The sequence below is a fragment of the Molossus molossus genome, unplaced genomic scaffold, assembly GCF_014108415.1.
Source record: "Molossus molossus isolate mMolMol1 unplaced genomic scaffold, mMolMol1.p scaffold_m16_p_16, whole genome shotgun sequence".
NCBI lineage: Eukaryota > Metazoa > Chordata > Mammalia > Chiroptera > Molossidae > Molossus > Molossus molossus.
Window position 1 is genome coordinate 35,307,388 of NW_023425351.1, and position 17,904 is coordinate 35,325,291.

The following is a 17,904-nucleotide window of genomic DNA, read 5'->3' on the forward strand; positions in this document are numbered from 1 at the left end:
ATAGAAGATGATTCATAGGTTTGTTTGGGCATTAAATAACATGGAAAACATTAAGTGCATAGTAGGCATCCAATTAGTAATTATTTCTCATTCCTGTACCTTCTCTAAAGCTTTTTCTTCTCCTCAAAACAATCACACATGTGGCTATATTTGTCCACATGAGTTTCCAGCTCTGGAGTGACCCAGCAAAAAGTGTGAAAAGTGATATGATTTGAGGAAATTATATGAGGACATTCATGTGGCATTTATTGGTTCTAGGCAGTACACTTATGACCCTTCATTTGAATAATGAGCAGAAGGTATGGCAAGTCATTTTCATAATGAGAAGAATGTACTGGAATGCCCTATAGTAATGCTAGTTATCTCATTACAAGCTAATGTGACAGTAATACTGCACAATGCACAAAGTGACTGCATTGGAAAGTCATTACTTTCAGTGGAAATACCTGGAGCCAATGTGGACCATTGATAAACCTTATGAAAATTGCAGGGGATCTCTTGTAATTAATACAAGCCACCAGTGCACAAAATAAACAAGCACCACAATGAAGAGCAGGTATTAGGAATTTTCCTTCGATCCACTTGGTTTTGGGAACTGGTTGCTCAGCATATGCTAGCTACGTATTCCCTTTTGATTTCCACATTTTAGTGCTTTTTTTAGGTAATAAACATCATTTAATGGTCTGTGAGTTGGTGAATGGATAAAAGAACTTCTGCAGATGGAAACAATTTTAATAACTACAGAAAGGAGAATGTTGCTTTTGATAGTTATCTATGTATGGCTGCAAGGGCAACATGCATAATAATACCGCTAATGGTAATTAAACAGCATCTACTCATTCCTGAACCTACAGTTGTTTCCCTATGAGAAACTGAAGGAGAAAAGAGTTGATGAACAGACCAAAACAAAATCCCAACTGTCCCTAGAAGGGACAATGGAAAATAAGGAACTCTGGAATGATAGAGTCAAAAAAGCACACTAAAAACTCACTTTGTGGCCTGTGACAGTCTGTTAACCTCTCTGGTTACACATTTCCATGCTTATAATAGGAGGTTTTAATAATCATTACATTAAGTGTAGAGAAATGAGGTAATATATATGAAACACTTGGGCTGGTGCCCAGTATATATTAAATATGCAATAAATGTTAGTATGATTACTTTCTATTGATAGGCAGTTTCATATACAGCATTTATCTTCCTTTGGTTGATAAACTTTCCAGAGGGGTAGATGACCTCAAGTGGTAAGGTAGTAAGCAAAGAATAGAGAGATGGGACAGGAAAGCAAACCTCTAATGAGATAGTTAGGGGAAAGTAATTTAAATCAGTCACAGCTTAAGATGACCCAGTTTATTCATCCACGTAACTCATTATTTCTAGTTCACTTTAACAACCATTTTTTTTTATGTATACAAATGTTCATTATTCATAATAGCCAAAAAGTGGGAACAACATCAATATTCATCAGCTGATAAATGGCTAAAGAAACTGGTATATCCATATGATGAAATATTTGGCAATAAAAAGGAATGAAGTTCTGATACATGCTACATTGTAAATAAATCTGATACATGCTACATTGTAAATAAATCTTGAAAACATTGTGCTAGTGAAAAAAGACAGACACAACATACCACATTGTATGATACCATTTACATGAAATGTTCTGAATATGTAAATCCATCAAGACAGAAAGTAGATGGGTAGTTACCAGCGCCTGAGAAGACGGCAATGGGAGTGATGCTAATGGATGCATGTCCTTTTTTTGAGGGGGGTGGGTGATGGAAACATTCTGGAATTGGGTAGTGATGATGGCTGCACAATTTTGTGAATATATTAAAAACCACTGCATCTTAAAAGGGGAACAAATTGAAAGTCCTGTGGCATTCTTTACTAAAAGACTAAGTATGTCAATATACCATTCTCAAAAGAGGGACCTTTATTGTTTTTAACAACCATTTTTTAATGGCACACTACACAGCCAGGAACAGAAACTCCAGAAAGTTGAATTCTATGTGAGGAAACTTTTTAGTATAATGACAGTGTAAACATAGACATTTAACTTTTATTTTACCCATCAACCTTTTTTGCTTTACCTTATGTACATAGACATACACACACACACCCTCCAGACTTATAGAAATTACTGTTGAAATATAAAAAAATTGGGAAACCTGAAATTCATTTAAGGAAACTATAATACATGACATCTGATATTGACATGAAATACAAGGGATTTCCACCAGGTAAAATGCAGATAGGACATGAGTGAAGGAAGACATGAAGAGCAATATCATGAATTCCTCTGAAAGAATGCCAACCTTAGGAATTAGATGAAATGGTGACAACCTCCCTTCTAATATCTTCTTACCTCAAAAAAAGCAAAAGTGGACTGTGGCTCATGTGTAGGATTGCCCCATAAAATACAGGATGTCTAGTTCAATTTGACTTTCAGGTAAACAACAAATTTCTTTTTTTTGTATAACTATACCTCATGCAATATTTGTGACATTGTTTATCTGAAAGTCAAATTTGCCTGAGCATGCTTATCTTTTTTTGCTAAACCAGGCATCCTTACTTATGGGGTCACTACAAGCCAACCTTAGGACAGCACTGCAGGCTGGGCTGTGGTCCAGGCACCTAAGATGGGCAGTTGATGAACACTACCTCAGCTTGTTCTTGAGTAGGTAGCAGCATCAGAACAGAAAAGAACAAAGAAGCTATGTATCTGCACAGAGGAGGGGACCCCTGTTCAATCTGCCTATTGCCTCAGTGGCTTCCCTTTTCACCCAAGACTGTGGGCTCTCTGAACAGTTATTGTTATTTACAGTAAATATAATCTCTTTCATCTAGATATAAATTTTTCAGGCAGTCATTACAAACAATAGCTAACAGAATCTATCAACTTCTACAGAAAACACCCAATTAGAGGGGGGAGATTAAAAATGAAGATAATTTAAGGTGTTTCTGGAACACTGTTAAGCATGACAATATCAGCATTATATGGGTACCAGGAGGTGAAGAGAGAGAGCAGGGAATTGAGAACATATTTGAAAACATTACAACTAAAATCTTTATTAACCTAGTAAAAAAAAATACATACAAGTCCAGGAAGTGTGGAGTTCTCAAACCCACACCAGGATCCCCAGCCTGGAGCACCAGACTGGGGAAAAGGAGCCCACATGATAAAGGCTATGAAAATCAGTGAAATTGTTGTCCTCCATGGAATACTGCTAGAGACTAAGGCACCCTCTTAAAGGGCCAGTACACAAAATCCTGCTCATGGCCACTTACTTTCTGCTCCAGAACAGGGAGGGTACTGGGAGCAGACTGCAGTCATGCAAGGACAACCTGGGTTGTGTAGCTCCAAGAACAAATCTGAAGGAACAGCCTTCAGGGTCCCTGTGATGGGAATCTCTTCTACAATGCCCTCAGAGGCTATTTCTACTGGGTCAGGCACACTCCTCAATTTGGCATCAGCTTGGGGGAATAAACTAGCCCCACACTCCCAATTACCTGTCATCTCAACCTGCCAAGCCCATGTTCTGCAGAGGAGTCAGCTGTCTGGGCCCATGGCCCAGAGAAAGCTTTGAGATGCTCCAAGCAGACTCAGGGGGTGTCAGACACTGAATTGTGTGGCTTTGAGGTGGGGGTCATTTTTCTCCCCATGTATGAGACTGGCCATGACTCCCCACAGAAAATCCACTAGATCCATCCTAAAGATTTCTTGTGGCCCTGCCCTGCTTAATGAGCTCACACCTGGCAGAGGAGTCAGGTGGCTGCCGCCAGTCTTGAGTCCAAGATGCAGACTTCCTGGGAAGGCTGTGGAGGAGGTCTAGCCAGACTGAAGAAGAGACTGAGTTGTGTGGCTTTAGGGAAGCCATTTTCCTCTTACATGCCCATGTAGTGCCACCTTTCCTGTGCAAAGCTCTCGCTTCTTGTGGCCAAATCTTGGTTTGTTTTGTCCTGAAAAACTCTGGTGGGCTCACCCAAATGGCTCCCAGAAGCACTGCCCCACCATAAATGTTCATGGGCACCCAGTGGGTGGCAACTGGGCTTGGTGCTCCCTGAGAATTTTTCTGAATGGCTCAGACACCACATTAGAACCAAGTTTGAATCTCTATTAATCTGGGGAACACCATTTGTTCCTATCTGGTTACTTACTGAAAAACTGCCTCATGCAATTCACAAACCTTTGCAGCGGTTCTCAACCTGTGGGTCATGACCCCTTTGGGGGTTGAATGACCCTTTCACAGGGGTTGCCTAAGACCATCAGAAAATGCATATTTCCGATGGTCTTAGGAACCAAGACACTGCTCCTCTATCTGTCTCCAGGTGGGTCCGCCCACATGCAGATATGCCCACATACAACATGAGAAACTGTATTAAAGGGTCGCAGCATTAGGAAGGGTGAGAACCACTGCTTTAGAGGCTCTTGAAGTGTCTGAGAGTAACAGGCAGCCATCAGGAAAAGCAGATCACAGGAAGCCTTGGGCCTTTTACCCACCTGCCCCCAGGCTTGGTACTGGTGAAACCCAGCCCTGGTGTGCAGCTTGGCCACTTGCATGCACACCCAGGCCCAGCAGAGGCAACCTCAAATTGTTATTTGCTTTGTAGCCCAAGCAGGTAGCCCAGGGATGATCACAGGCAGAGCTCAACATTGATCTAATGGAGTCTCTTCCCAGAGGCCTCAGAATAAAAAAGCCAATGGTAGGCTTTAGACCACATCAGAACATGACCCAAATAGTTCCACAAATGGCACACCCAAAGGGAGATCTTGGCAGGCACCAGAACTTACTGAGGCAAATTCTGTTTCACAGAGTCAGCCCCCACGCAGCAGCTTGTACACTATGGTCAGGGTTGATCCTCATAGTCAGTCAACCTGAGGGTGGACCTCTCCCAGGATGGGCCAACAGCAATCAAGACTCAAGTACAACAGGATAGTTTTACCTGAGTCACATAAGCCACACAAGGGACATATCTGGAACACCTATATCAGTTGATGAGGGACATTGCCACTGAGCCCCACATGACACATACTACACAATACTAAGACTGGGAGACATAGCAGATCTACCTAATACACAAGAAACAAATGCAGAGTAAAAGCCTGAATGGAAAGACAAAGAAACATGCCCCATATAAAAGAACAGGCAAAATCTCCTGAGGTGGGGGAGTGGAGGGGTGGGGAGTTACTAAATAAAATGAAAGCAAGCAATCTATCAGACACAGAGTTTAAAACAAAGATTATCAGAATGCCCAAGAAACGTAGTGGAAGAATAGATGAACTCAGTGAGAACCTAACAAAAAGATAGTAAGCATTTAAAAAATGTAGAAATTATTTATAAAAACAAAACAGCCCGAGATGAAGAATACAATATCTGAAGTTAAGAACATGGTAGAAGGAATAAACAGCAGTCTAGATGAAACATGGGATCAAATCAGTGATTTGGAAGACAAGGTAACAGAAAACACGCAATTGGGGGGAGGGGGATTAAAAATGAAGATAATTTAAGGGGCTTCTGTAACACTATTAAGCATGACAATATCAGCATTATAGGAGTACCAGAAAGTGAAGAAGAGAGCAGGGAATTGAGAACATATTTTAAAAAATAACAACTAAAACATTCATTAATCTATTAAAAACAAAAAAAACAAAAACGAACAAGTCCAGGAAGTGCAGAGCTCTCCAAACAAGATGAACTCAAAGAATCCCACAACAAGGCACATCATAATTAAATTGGCAATGATTAAAGACAAACAGAGATCTTGCAAGTAGCAAGAAATAAAGGTAATTACCTATAAGGGAGCTCCCAGAGGATGATCAGCTATTTCTCAACAGAAACATTTCAGGCCAGAAGTGATTGGCACAAAATATTGAAAGTGATGAAAAGCTGAGACCTACAACCAAGAATTCTCTCCTCAGCAAGGCTATAAATTAAAATTGAAGGAGAAATAAAGATTTTCCCTGACAAGAAAAACCTAAAAGCTCATTGCCACCAAACTGGTATTATGAGAAATGTTAGAGAGACTTCTTTAAAAAGGAGAGGGAGGGAGGGAGGGAGAGAGAGAGAGAGAGAGAGAGAGAGAGAGAGAGAGAGAGAGAGAGAAAAGAAGAAGAAGAAGGAGGAGGAGGAGGAGGAAAAGGAGGAGAGGAGGAGGAGCTGGCAATAAATACATACCTATTAAGAACACTTTAAATGTAAGTACATTAAATACCACAATAAAAAGCATATGGTACCTGAGTGAATAAGAAAAAAAATGTTATCTACAAGAGACCCACCTCAGAACAGAAAACACACAAAAACTTAAAGTAGAAGGATAGAAAATAATATCTCTTGCAACTGATAACAAACAAAGATGGGGTAAATATTTATATCAGACAAAATAGATTTTAAAACAACTCTTTTAAACATTTACACGTCAAACATGCAATCACCTGTATATGTAAAATAAATCTTAATGGACATAAAAGGAGACAGTGGTAGTAATACAAACATAGAAGAGATTTTAACAGCCAATTGACATCAATGGATAGATCTTCCAGATAGAAATCAAAAAGAAAACAGTGGTCTTAAATAACACACTAGACCAGATTAGTTTAATTGATATTTTCTGAGCTTATCACAGAAAAGCAGCAGAATATACATTTTTGTTTTAGGAGCACATGGAACATATTCCAGGATAGACCATATGGTAGGGTATAAAACAAGTTTCAATAAATTCATGAAGATTGAAAAGATAAGTGTCTTTTCTGACCAGAGTGGTATAAAAATAAAAATCAATTGCAGGTAAAAAACTGAAAAGCGCATAAACACATGAAGGCTAAAAACATGTTACTAAACAATAAATGGGTTAACAATGAGATTAAGAAAGAAATAAAAATATACTTTGAGGCAAATGAGAATTAAAACACAACAACCCCAAATCTATGAAACCCAGAAAAAACAGTCCTAAGAGAGAAATTTACAGCATTATAGGTTTCCCTTGAGAAACAAGAAAAATATCAAATAAATAATCTAACAGCACACATAAACCAAATGGAAAAAGAATAAAGTCCAAAGTGAAAAGAAGAAAGGAAATAATGTAGATGAGAACAGAAATTTAAAAAATATAGAGTCTAAAAAAAACAATCCCTGACACTTTTATAGTAATATTTTTTCTGATATATCTCATTAAGAAAGGGAAACAAACAAACAAAAATGGGACTTAATTAAACTAAAAAGTGTTTGCACAGCATAGGAAACCATCAATAAAATGAAAAGACAATCTGAATGGGAAAATATATTTGCTAATGAACATCAGATGAGGGATTAGCATCCAAAATTTATAACGAACTGAGAAAACTCAACTCCAAAAGAAAAACCAAAAAAAAAACCCCCAAAAAACAATTCAATTAAAAAATGAGCAGCAAATCTGAGGATGTACTTCTCCAGAGGACATGCAGATGGCCAATAGATTAGGAAAAGAGGTCAAAGTCCCCAATGATCAGATAATGGCAAATTAAAATCACATTGTCACAATGTCTATCATCAATAAATCAACAAAAGTAAGTATTGTCAAGGATGTGAAAAAAGGAATCCCTGGTGCACTGTAGTATGAATGCAGATTGGTGTAGCAATTATGAATATCAGTATAGAGGTTCCTCAAAAAATTAAAAATGAAACTGCCTTATGATCCAATCATTCACTTCTGGGTATATATCTGAAGAACCCAAAACACCAATTCAAAAATTTATATGCACCCTTATGTTTATTGCAGTGTTATTTACAATAGCCAGGATATGAAAGCAACCCAAGTGCCCATCATTAGACTCGTAAATAAAATGTGGACATACACATATACAAGTGAATACTACTTGGCCAGAAAAAAGAATGAAATCTTACTATTTGAGAGAGCATGAATGTACCTAGAGGGTAGGCATTATGCTAAGTAAAATAAATTAGTTAGAAAAAGATAAATATCATATGATTTTACTTTTATGTAAAATCTAAAGAACAAACTAATTGAGTAAACAAAATTAAAATAGATTTATAGAGACAGAGATCAGATTGATGGTTGCCAGAGGAAAGGCAGTATGTTAGACTGGATAAAAACAGATGAATTAAAAAGTAAAAATCTGTAGTTACAAAATAATCATGGGGATATAAAAAGTACAGTGTTGGAAATATAGTTAATAATATTTTAATAACTATGTATGGTGCCAGCTAATTACTTGAAACATCAGGGGGAATATTTCATAAAATATATGATTTTATAGCTACCGTGCTGTACACCTAAAACTAATAAAAATAATATGAAAAATAAACTGTATATGAAAAATTAAAATTAAATAGATTGTAAAATAAAAAATAAAGATATCCCAGTAGAAAAAAAAAAAGCCAAACTATAATTAATATATTAAGAGCTTTAATTAATAAATTATACAGCATGCAAAACAGATAGGCATTGTAAGCAAAGAGATGAATATCTTAAAATAGTGTCCGAAGGAAAAGCTTGAGATAAAACTGTAATACAAATAAAGAAGGTCTTTGAATAGTTTATCAGTAGACTGACAATATTTGAGGAAAGAATCTCTGACCTAGAGAATATATTAATAAAATCCTTGAAAATAGAAGAGCAAAAAAAGATTTTAAAAAATGGAAACATGTATACAAGGAATGTGGGACACCTATAAGAAACGTAACATAAGCATGACAGGAATACTGGAAGGATAAGAAAGACAGAAAAAACAGAAGAAATATTTTAAATCATAATGACTGAGAACTTCTCCAAAATTAATTTCAGATGCCAAATCCACAGTTCCAGGAAACTTAGAAACCAAGCAGAATAAATGCAAAAAAAAAGAAAAAGAAAACCAAAATTTACACCAGTATATTTACAAAATCATTATGAAGAAAAAAAAAAAAAAATCATTGAAGAAATCCAGAGAAAACAATCACTTTACCTATGTAGGAAGAAGACATGAATTAAAATTAATTTCCACTCAAAACCATGCAAGCAAGATTCCAAGATGGCAGTGGATTAAGTGAAAGCTAGACTGACCTTCTCCCAGGACCAAACTGGAATTACAACGTAAATATAGAAAAATCATCTTGAATAACCGACTGGAAATTAGCCAGAGAGAATCCTTATAACAAAGGATGTAAAGAGGAGCCCTCATTGAGACTGGTAGGAAATGCAGAGGTGCAAGAGGGCTGGCTGGGCTTCCACAAGCAGCAACTGAAGTTCTGGAGGAATATCTCAGCTGTGGGGGTTCCCCGAGAAAGGTCAGGGGTCTAAATCCCAAACTGGGCTCCTCATCCCAGAGTAACAGAACTGGGAAAGGTGCCCACATAACATATGGCTGCGAAAAGCACTGATGGTTCTGCCTGCAGGGAGAGACATCTGGAAACACAGGCAACCTCTTAAAGGGTGAATGCACTAAATTTCATTTGCAACAACTCACCTTTGTCTCTGGAAGATGTAGGGCAGAATGGACTACATCTATGTGAGGAGAGTCTTGAGTCTGTGGCTCTGGGCAAAGATTTGGGAAGGCAGCCTCCAAGATCCCTATGCTGAATCATTCCCCCATGCTGCAGAAGACATCTTTCTCAGGCAGAGTTTTCCCATCAATGCAGTTTTATCCCAGTGGGGTGAAGAGCAATTACCCCATTTATTGGAAACTCTCTCACCATGCCTGGTGGAATTTAAGCCTAGGTTTTAAAGTGACTGAGACTAACAGTCAGTCTGCAGGCAAAGGTGGATCTCTGGATGCTTTGAGGTTTTGCCTGACAACCTCCTCTGCCCAGGGCTAGCAAAAGCAGACCATGGTGTTCAGCTTGGTACTTTCCATATGCACCCAGCCCCTGCAGAGGGAGCTACAAGCTGTGAATCCCTGACAGTGCCAAACAGGATACTCAGGGCCAGTCACAAAAAGCATCTAATATGGGCTTGCACCAGAGACCCTCTGAAGAAGCCCAAAACCAATAAACCCAGGGGCCAGTTTAGTAAACAACAGGACAGGGCACAACAAGCTTCACAAGCAGTATATCCACAGGTAGATTTTGGCAGGCTTCAAATACTGCTGAAGTGAATTGCAGTTTGCATGATAAGCATCTGTACAGCAGCCTGGACACTGAGTCAGGGGTTGATATTTACTGTCAGTCAGCCTGAGGGTCAAGCCCACACATGGATAAGCTAATAGCAAGCATACTCAATTATAACAGTAAGGCCCACATAATCTGCACAAGGGACATTACTAGAGCACCCAGTCTGGTGGTCAGGGAGTCTGTGCTACTGGGTCCCACAAATCAACTACTACATAAGACCCTACCCTGCCACAACTTGGAGTCACAGCAGATCTACCTAATATAGAGAGACAAATCCAAAATGGGGAGACAAATAAACAAGTTCCAAGTGAAAGAACAAGAGAGTTCTCCAGAAAAAGAGATAAATAAAATGGAGGTAAACAATTAATCAGACACTATGTTCAGAGTAATGAATATAAGAATGCTCAACGGTATGGAAAAAGATGTGGAAACAAGCAGTCAGAAATGAAAAATGACATAGCAGAAATAAAGAATACACTAGAAGGAATAAACAGCAGATTAGTAGAAGTTTAGGATTGTATCAGCAAATTAGAAGACAGGTAGAATAAATTACTTAATCAGAGAACCAAAATGAAAAAACAATTACAAAACAGGACAGATTAAGGGAGCTTTGGGACAACATGAATGTAACAACATCTGCATCATAGGAGTACCAGAGGAAGAAGGAAATGAGCAAGTGATAGAGAACCTGTTTCAAGAAATAATGGCAGAAAAATTCCCTTACCAGGTAAAGGGAAATGTCACACAAATTCATGAAGCACAGAAATTCCCAAGCAAGTAGAACCCAAAGAAGCCCATACCAAGACACATCCTAATTGAAATGCCAAAAATTAAAGACAAAGAGAGAATCTTAAAGGCAGCATGAGAAAAACAATGAGTAAACTACAGAGGAGCTCCCATAAGGCTGTCAGCGGCTTTCTCAACAGAAACACTACAGACTAGAAAAGAAAGGAATGAAGAATTCAGGGTAATCAAAAGTGAGGATCTGAAATCAAGAACTCTATCTATCAACACTATCATTCAAATTGAAGGTGAAATAAAGAGCTTCCCAGACCAAAAAGAATAGCTAAAGAAATTTATTACCACACAACCAACATTGAAATAAATGTTAAAAGGACTGCTGTAATAATAATAAGAAATATATAGAAAAAAACATAGGCATAAAGAATAAAAGTTGCAATAAATAAGGACCAATAATAATCTTAAATATGAATGGTTTAAATGCTCCTATCACAAGATATAGGGTAGCTGAATGGATAGAAAAACATGACCTATATATATGTTGTCTACAAGAGACCCACCTCATAATAAAAGACTCACACAGGACAAAAATGAAAAGATTAAAAAAAAATTTCCCATGAAAATGGAAATGAACAAAACACTAGCATAGCAATACTTATATCTGATAAAATAGATCTCAAAATGAGGCCATCATGAGACAGAGAAAGTCACTACATAATACTAAAAGGATTGCTCCAATAAGAGGATATAACCTTGGTAAACATATATGCACCCAATAGAGGAGCACCTAAATATATTATAAAACTTCTAGAAGTCTTTAAGAAAGATATCAACAGAAATACAATTATAGTAGGGTACATTAACATCCACTGACATCACTGGATAGATATTCTAGACAAAAAAAAATCAAGAAGAAAAAAGTATCCCTAAATAACACACTAGATCAGATACATTTAATTGATATTTACAGAACATTTCACCACAAAGATGCAGAATACACCTTCTTCTCAAGTGCACATGGAACAGTCTCAAAAATAGAACCACATGTTAACATACAAACTATCTACAAGTTCAAAAAAATTGAAATCATTTAAAGCATCTTCTCAGATCATAATGGCATGAAATTAGAAATCAACTACAATAAAAACACTCAAAAACATTCAAACACATGGAAGCTAAATAGCATGTTATTAAATAATAAATGGGTTGCCACTGAGATCAAGGAAGAAATAAAAAACTTCCTGGAAACAAAGAAAAATGAATACACAACAACCACAGATCTATGGAACACAGCAATACCATTCCTGGAAGGGAAGTTCATAGCAGTACAGGTTTACCTCAAGAAACAAGAAAAATTTCTAATAAACTATCTAGCCACACAGCTTAAAGAATTAGAAAGAAAACAACAAGAAGAGGCCAGAGTAAGTAGAAGAAAGAAAATAATAAAGATCAGAGCAGAAATAAGTAACATAGAGAATAAAAAAAAAAAAATACAAAAGATCAATGAAATCAAAAGCTGGCTTTTTGAAAGGGTAAAAGAGATGATGAAGCTTTATCTGGACTCATCAAGAAATGATTAGAGAGGAACCAAAAAGATAAAATAAGAAATAAAAGAGGTGAAGTACCAACTGACATCACAGAAATACAAAGGACTGTAAGAAAATACTATGAACAATTACATGCCAACAAATTGGACAATATAAGAAAATTGTACAAAATGTTGGATTTATACAATATTCAAAAATGGGATTACATCAAACTAAAATGCTTCTGCACAGCATAAAAATGGAAAGGGAACTCACTGTATGGGAGAACATATTTGCCAATCATACACTAGATCAGGGATTAATTTCTAAAATATATAAAGTAGACATACAGCTCAACAAAGGAAGACAAAGAATCCAATTAGGAAATGGGCAGAAAACCTGAATAGACACTTCTCCAAAGAGAACATACAAATGTCTGAGAGACATATGAAAAAATGATTGTCACTAATCATCAGAGAGATGAAAATTAAAATGACCATGAGGTATCACCTCGCACTTGCCAGAGTGGCTACCATCAACAAATCATAAAACAAGTGCTGGTAAGGGTGTGGAGAGAAAGGGTACTCTAGTATACTGTTGGTGGGAATACAGACTGGTGCAGTTACTATGGAAAACAATATGGTATTTCCTTAAAAAATTAAAAATGGAACTGCCATTTTACCTTGTAATCCCACTTCTAGGAATATATCCTAAGAATCCTGAAACACCAATCAGAAAAAATATATGCACCCCATATTCATAGCAGCTCTATTTACAATATCTAAGAAGGAAACAGCCCAAGTGTCCATCAATAGATGAGTGGATAAAAAAAAAAACTGTGGTACATTTACACAATGGAATACTATGCAGCTATAAGTAAGAACGATCTCTTAACCTTTGAGATAGCACTGAGGGACTCAAGAGCATTATGCTAAGCATAATAAGCCAGTCAGACAAATATCACAATATTACTTATAGTACTTGTGTACTATAATGAACAAAATACGCTGACAAACAAAATGGTTCCAGAGACCTGGAAACAGGAAACAGACTGACAAACTTCAGAGCGAGGGGTGTGAGGTGGTGAGACGAGATAAACTAAAGAACTTATATGCATACATGCATAACCAATGAGCACAGACAGTAGTGTGGTGAAGCCAGAGGAGGGGAAGCAGGGAGGTGTGTGTCAATGGGGGAAACAACAGGGACATCTGTGATACTTTCAACAATAAAGGTAAATTAAAAATAAACATGCAAGCAAAAGGGTAGTGAAATATCAAAGCATTCAGAGAAAACGGAAACACCAACCTAGAATCCTGTACCTTATGAAAATTTTTTTCAAAATTTAATGAGAAATAAAGACTTTCTTAGACAAACAAAAATTGAAAGAACTTGTTATCAATTGATATGACTTACAAGAAATGTTGAATGAAATTCTTTAAACATAGGATGGAGCAAAGTAGGTTTACAGTTGTGAGTATGTGAAACACAGTTTATTCTTTTATTATTATTTACTAATTATTGTATTATTCTCTATAGGAACAACTGTAAATGTACTTTTGCCCCACCCTATAGCTATAATTGAAACAGACTCAGATACAGAGAAAAGGATGATATTTGCCAAAGGGAAGAGGGACTGAGAAGTAAAAATTGGGAGTTACAAAATAGTCATGCGGATGTAAAGCACAGCATAAGAAAATAGTAAAAACTAATGTCACAACTATGTATGGCGCCAAGTGGGGACTGGAAATATCTTGAGGAACACTTTGTAAAGTGTGTGATTGTCTAATCACTAGGCTGTACAGCTGAAACCAATACAAAATAATATAGAATATAAACTGTAATCGAAAAATTAAGGAAAAAGAAATAAATTTTTTAGAGAGAAGGTAAATAATAGAGGTCAGAAACTAGAAGCTATATAAGAAAAAAAAGAGCATCAGTGGAAGAATACATAAAAACAAAATAATTTATTTTTCTTATTCTTAATTGATCTAACACATAACAGTTTGTTCAAAATAATAATAGCAACAATGTACTTACTTATGTATGTTTATGTATATATTTTACATTACCCGAAGGAGTTGAAAACAAGTCCACACAATAACCTGCACAAGGATGTTTGTAACAGTTTTATTCATGTTTGCAAGCATCCAAGAGGTCCTTCAGTAGGTGAATGGATAAATATATTATGGTACATCCAGACAACAGAATATTACTTAGTGTTTAAAAGAAATGTACTATAAATCAAGGAAGACACAAAGGGACATTAAATACATATTGCTAAGTGGAAGAAGCCAGTTTTAGAATGCTACATACAGCATGATTCCACCTACATGTCATTCTGGGAAAGGCAAAACTATGAAGACAGCAGAAAGATCAGCATTTTCCAGGGCTTGGATGGCAGGAGGGATGAATAGTCAGAGCACAGGGAATAATATAATGATGGATATGTCATACATTTGTCCCCATACAATGTACAATACCAAGGGTGAATCCTAAGGTAAAGTACAGGCTTTGGATAACAGTGATGTGTCAATGTGGGTTCATTTGTATAGGCAGCTAGTTAGGTATTAACAAAAGAGAAGGGAGAAAACTGGCTGAGCCTCAATAAGTAGGGAAACTACAGGGAATAGCCAGAATCACTTTGCCAAATGGATGAATGTCCGAGTGGGCAGGAAAGACCAGCTTTCTAATCACCTAGATAACAACTAGCCAGTTCCTCTGGATTAACAGGGGGAGAGGGAGGAGAGAGAAATAGTTAAGCTGAGTGTGAGCAATAAAAGCCAAAATGGTGATCATGAAGAGGAGGAGACAAACCTGGGACTATCTGGTGAAAAGACCAGATAGTATAAAGCCGAAAGCCAAGGAAAAGCCAGGAAAAGGATTGGATAGTTTGAGAGAAAGCCTGCTCTCTCCCAGGTCCAAGGAAATAGAGGTAAACATCAGAAAGCTTAAGAAAGGCCCCAGGCTCTCTTTAGCAGCTGTGAGGGCGGCAGCCAGCACTGATGCGGCCAGGGTGCCATCTAGCCTTGACATCGGATGTGCAGATAGGCATTGAGGCCCAGGGAAATTAAGTAACTTACCCAAAGTCAGCCTCTGCTGCTGGGGTGATGTAGCTCTGGTCCCTGTTTACCCTTTTGGGCCTGGTAAACTAAAGTATGGGCCCGCCGCCCTGGAGCATGGACTTCTGCAGCAAGATGGAGCTGAACTACCTGGTTTTGGATGAGACATTGGGCGTGGCGTACCTGGGGTCGGTGAACGCAATCTACCACTTGAGTGCTGGGGAAGTGCCTCATCACATGGGGCAGCCTTTTCAAGGGCATTTATGCCCTGCATGCCCTTTTGATAATCTCACCATTATCTCTCAAATCCTCCTATACATGTGTCCCTGAAATTCCTTTCCCATGACACCTTAGAAGAACCTATTTCCAGAGCGATCTTCCTCTGGCAAAAGCTTTATCCTTGATTAAAAAAAAAAAAAAAAGTACCATTGTCATGAGTAATGTTGGTAATGGGGGTGGTTATGCATGGGTTTGTTACTGGCACAATAGCCTGATTATTATTTAACAGAAAAGGAAAAAATGGAAGACCAGACAATATAGGCATGCCATTTGTACAGCTTTGCCAGAAAGCATGCGAATAACACTCTAGGTCAATTTCCCAAATGGGGAAAGGTCTGATCAAAGGCAGTCTAGATGCATTCCCAGTAGTGTCTGAGTGACATGGAAGGAACCTACCTGTCTTGGGAGGTGCCTACCTGTCCTTCACAACCAGGAGTGAGTCAGTGGCCAAGATAGGCATGGTCACTGTAAGTGCTCCAAACCTGAACACTTAATCTCCTTAACAAAGAAAAGCTCTCTTCCCTCCCTGTCTCTCCTCACCACTGCGCCGAACTCCCGGCTTGCCCTATGCCCGGCCCTTGCCGTGTGGCCCATAGTCACGTGGGACCCCTGTAATGGACTGATGGACCAAATCCAACTAACCCTAATGTGGACGCAGTCATGCCATGGAGAGGACACACTGGACTTTGGCCTTATTTCTGGCCTTGCTAAATCCACAACTGCCCCTCTCCCAGGACTGGACCGAGAGACATGGAACTTTACAACCCCAAAAGTATAATTCCATGCCAATAAAAACCATCTATTCTCCCGTTTGAGTCTTAGAAATCTATTTTCTAAAGATGTCATGAGAACCTCCTGCTCACTAGTGTTGGAAGCATCTGGCCCCTCTTCCCTCCAGCAATACCTTTGTATCAATTTTGTTGTAAACTGAAAAAAGCTCTAAAAATAGTTTTTAAAAATATTAATGATATTTAAAACTAGGTATTACTTTTCTAATCTTAAAATCAAAACACATTATTTCAGAAAAATTACTATCCTATAAGCTATAAACAGGAAGTGAAACCACAAAAAAAAATCTCCGTGGTATTTAGGTTATGCTATTGTGGGGGCTAAAAATATATTAGTACTTGTTCTCCCACCTTCTAAATTCTTCTGGCTGGACTATTAACCAAATTAGCAGAGGCAGATTAACAGAAGAAAATCAAAGTTTAATACATGTGCATGGAGAATTCACATAGACATGATAAATCCATAAAAATTCTAAAGAGAGTGGGGCAACACTGGGTATATAAGACAGTTTTGGACAAAGGAGAAGGGGAGGGTGTTAGATTTCAAAAGTGAGAATGGGTGATTTACAGGTAATTGAGGAAGAGTGGAACCCACATGGCAGGAACATCTTTGCTAGATGACTCAGAAACAATGGCACGCAGGGTATCTAGCCAACAGACACCTGTCCCTGAAGGCCTCTTGTTTACTACGCTTCATTCAAATTAGGCCAAGGGGAACAGCCTAAGGTCTCCTTCCTGAAGCAGGTTTCTCTGCCTGAATCTCTTGAGCAGGAAAGAGGAGGAAGGTCAAAGTTTCTTTCTGAGTCTTATTTTTTAATAAACGGCTTAAATTCAATATTCCAAAAAGCAGCTTCAGGGTGGCAGAATATGATCTCTTCATATTCTCTTGTGAATGCCCTGACTCTCGCTGAAGAGGTTGTGGATACCGGAACAGGGTAGACACAGGAATGAGTCTGATTTCACACTAGTACGTGTATACATGGTTGAAAACCTAATTGATATTGTCTGTTTAGAAGACATTAGTTTCCTGGTACTGCTGTTTTCAGTTTTTCAGCTTAAAACAACTGTTATCAATGGAAGTGAGAGTGGGGTATCCCCTTCCTCACTGAATGCTAGGGGTGGGGTCTTTATGATATCTCGAGATCTCTGGGTTTCTAAAGTCCCATTTTCCGTATTCCAGTCCTGGAAGAAGTGCAGCTGGGGATTCAGTAGATCTAGAAGCAAAGCCAGCATCCAAAATTTCCTTTCCACGGTGTAGCTGGGTCCGGTATAGCAGCGGGCTAGTTGCAGTCTGTTAGCTCATTGTGTGGGGTCCAAATGTCTGTGAGCCATGAGGGTGAAAGCCGGGGAGCCAAGCGGGCAGGAGCACAAGACAGCAAACTTCTTTGTTTAGAGGATTACATATGCCAAATCTTCC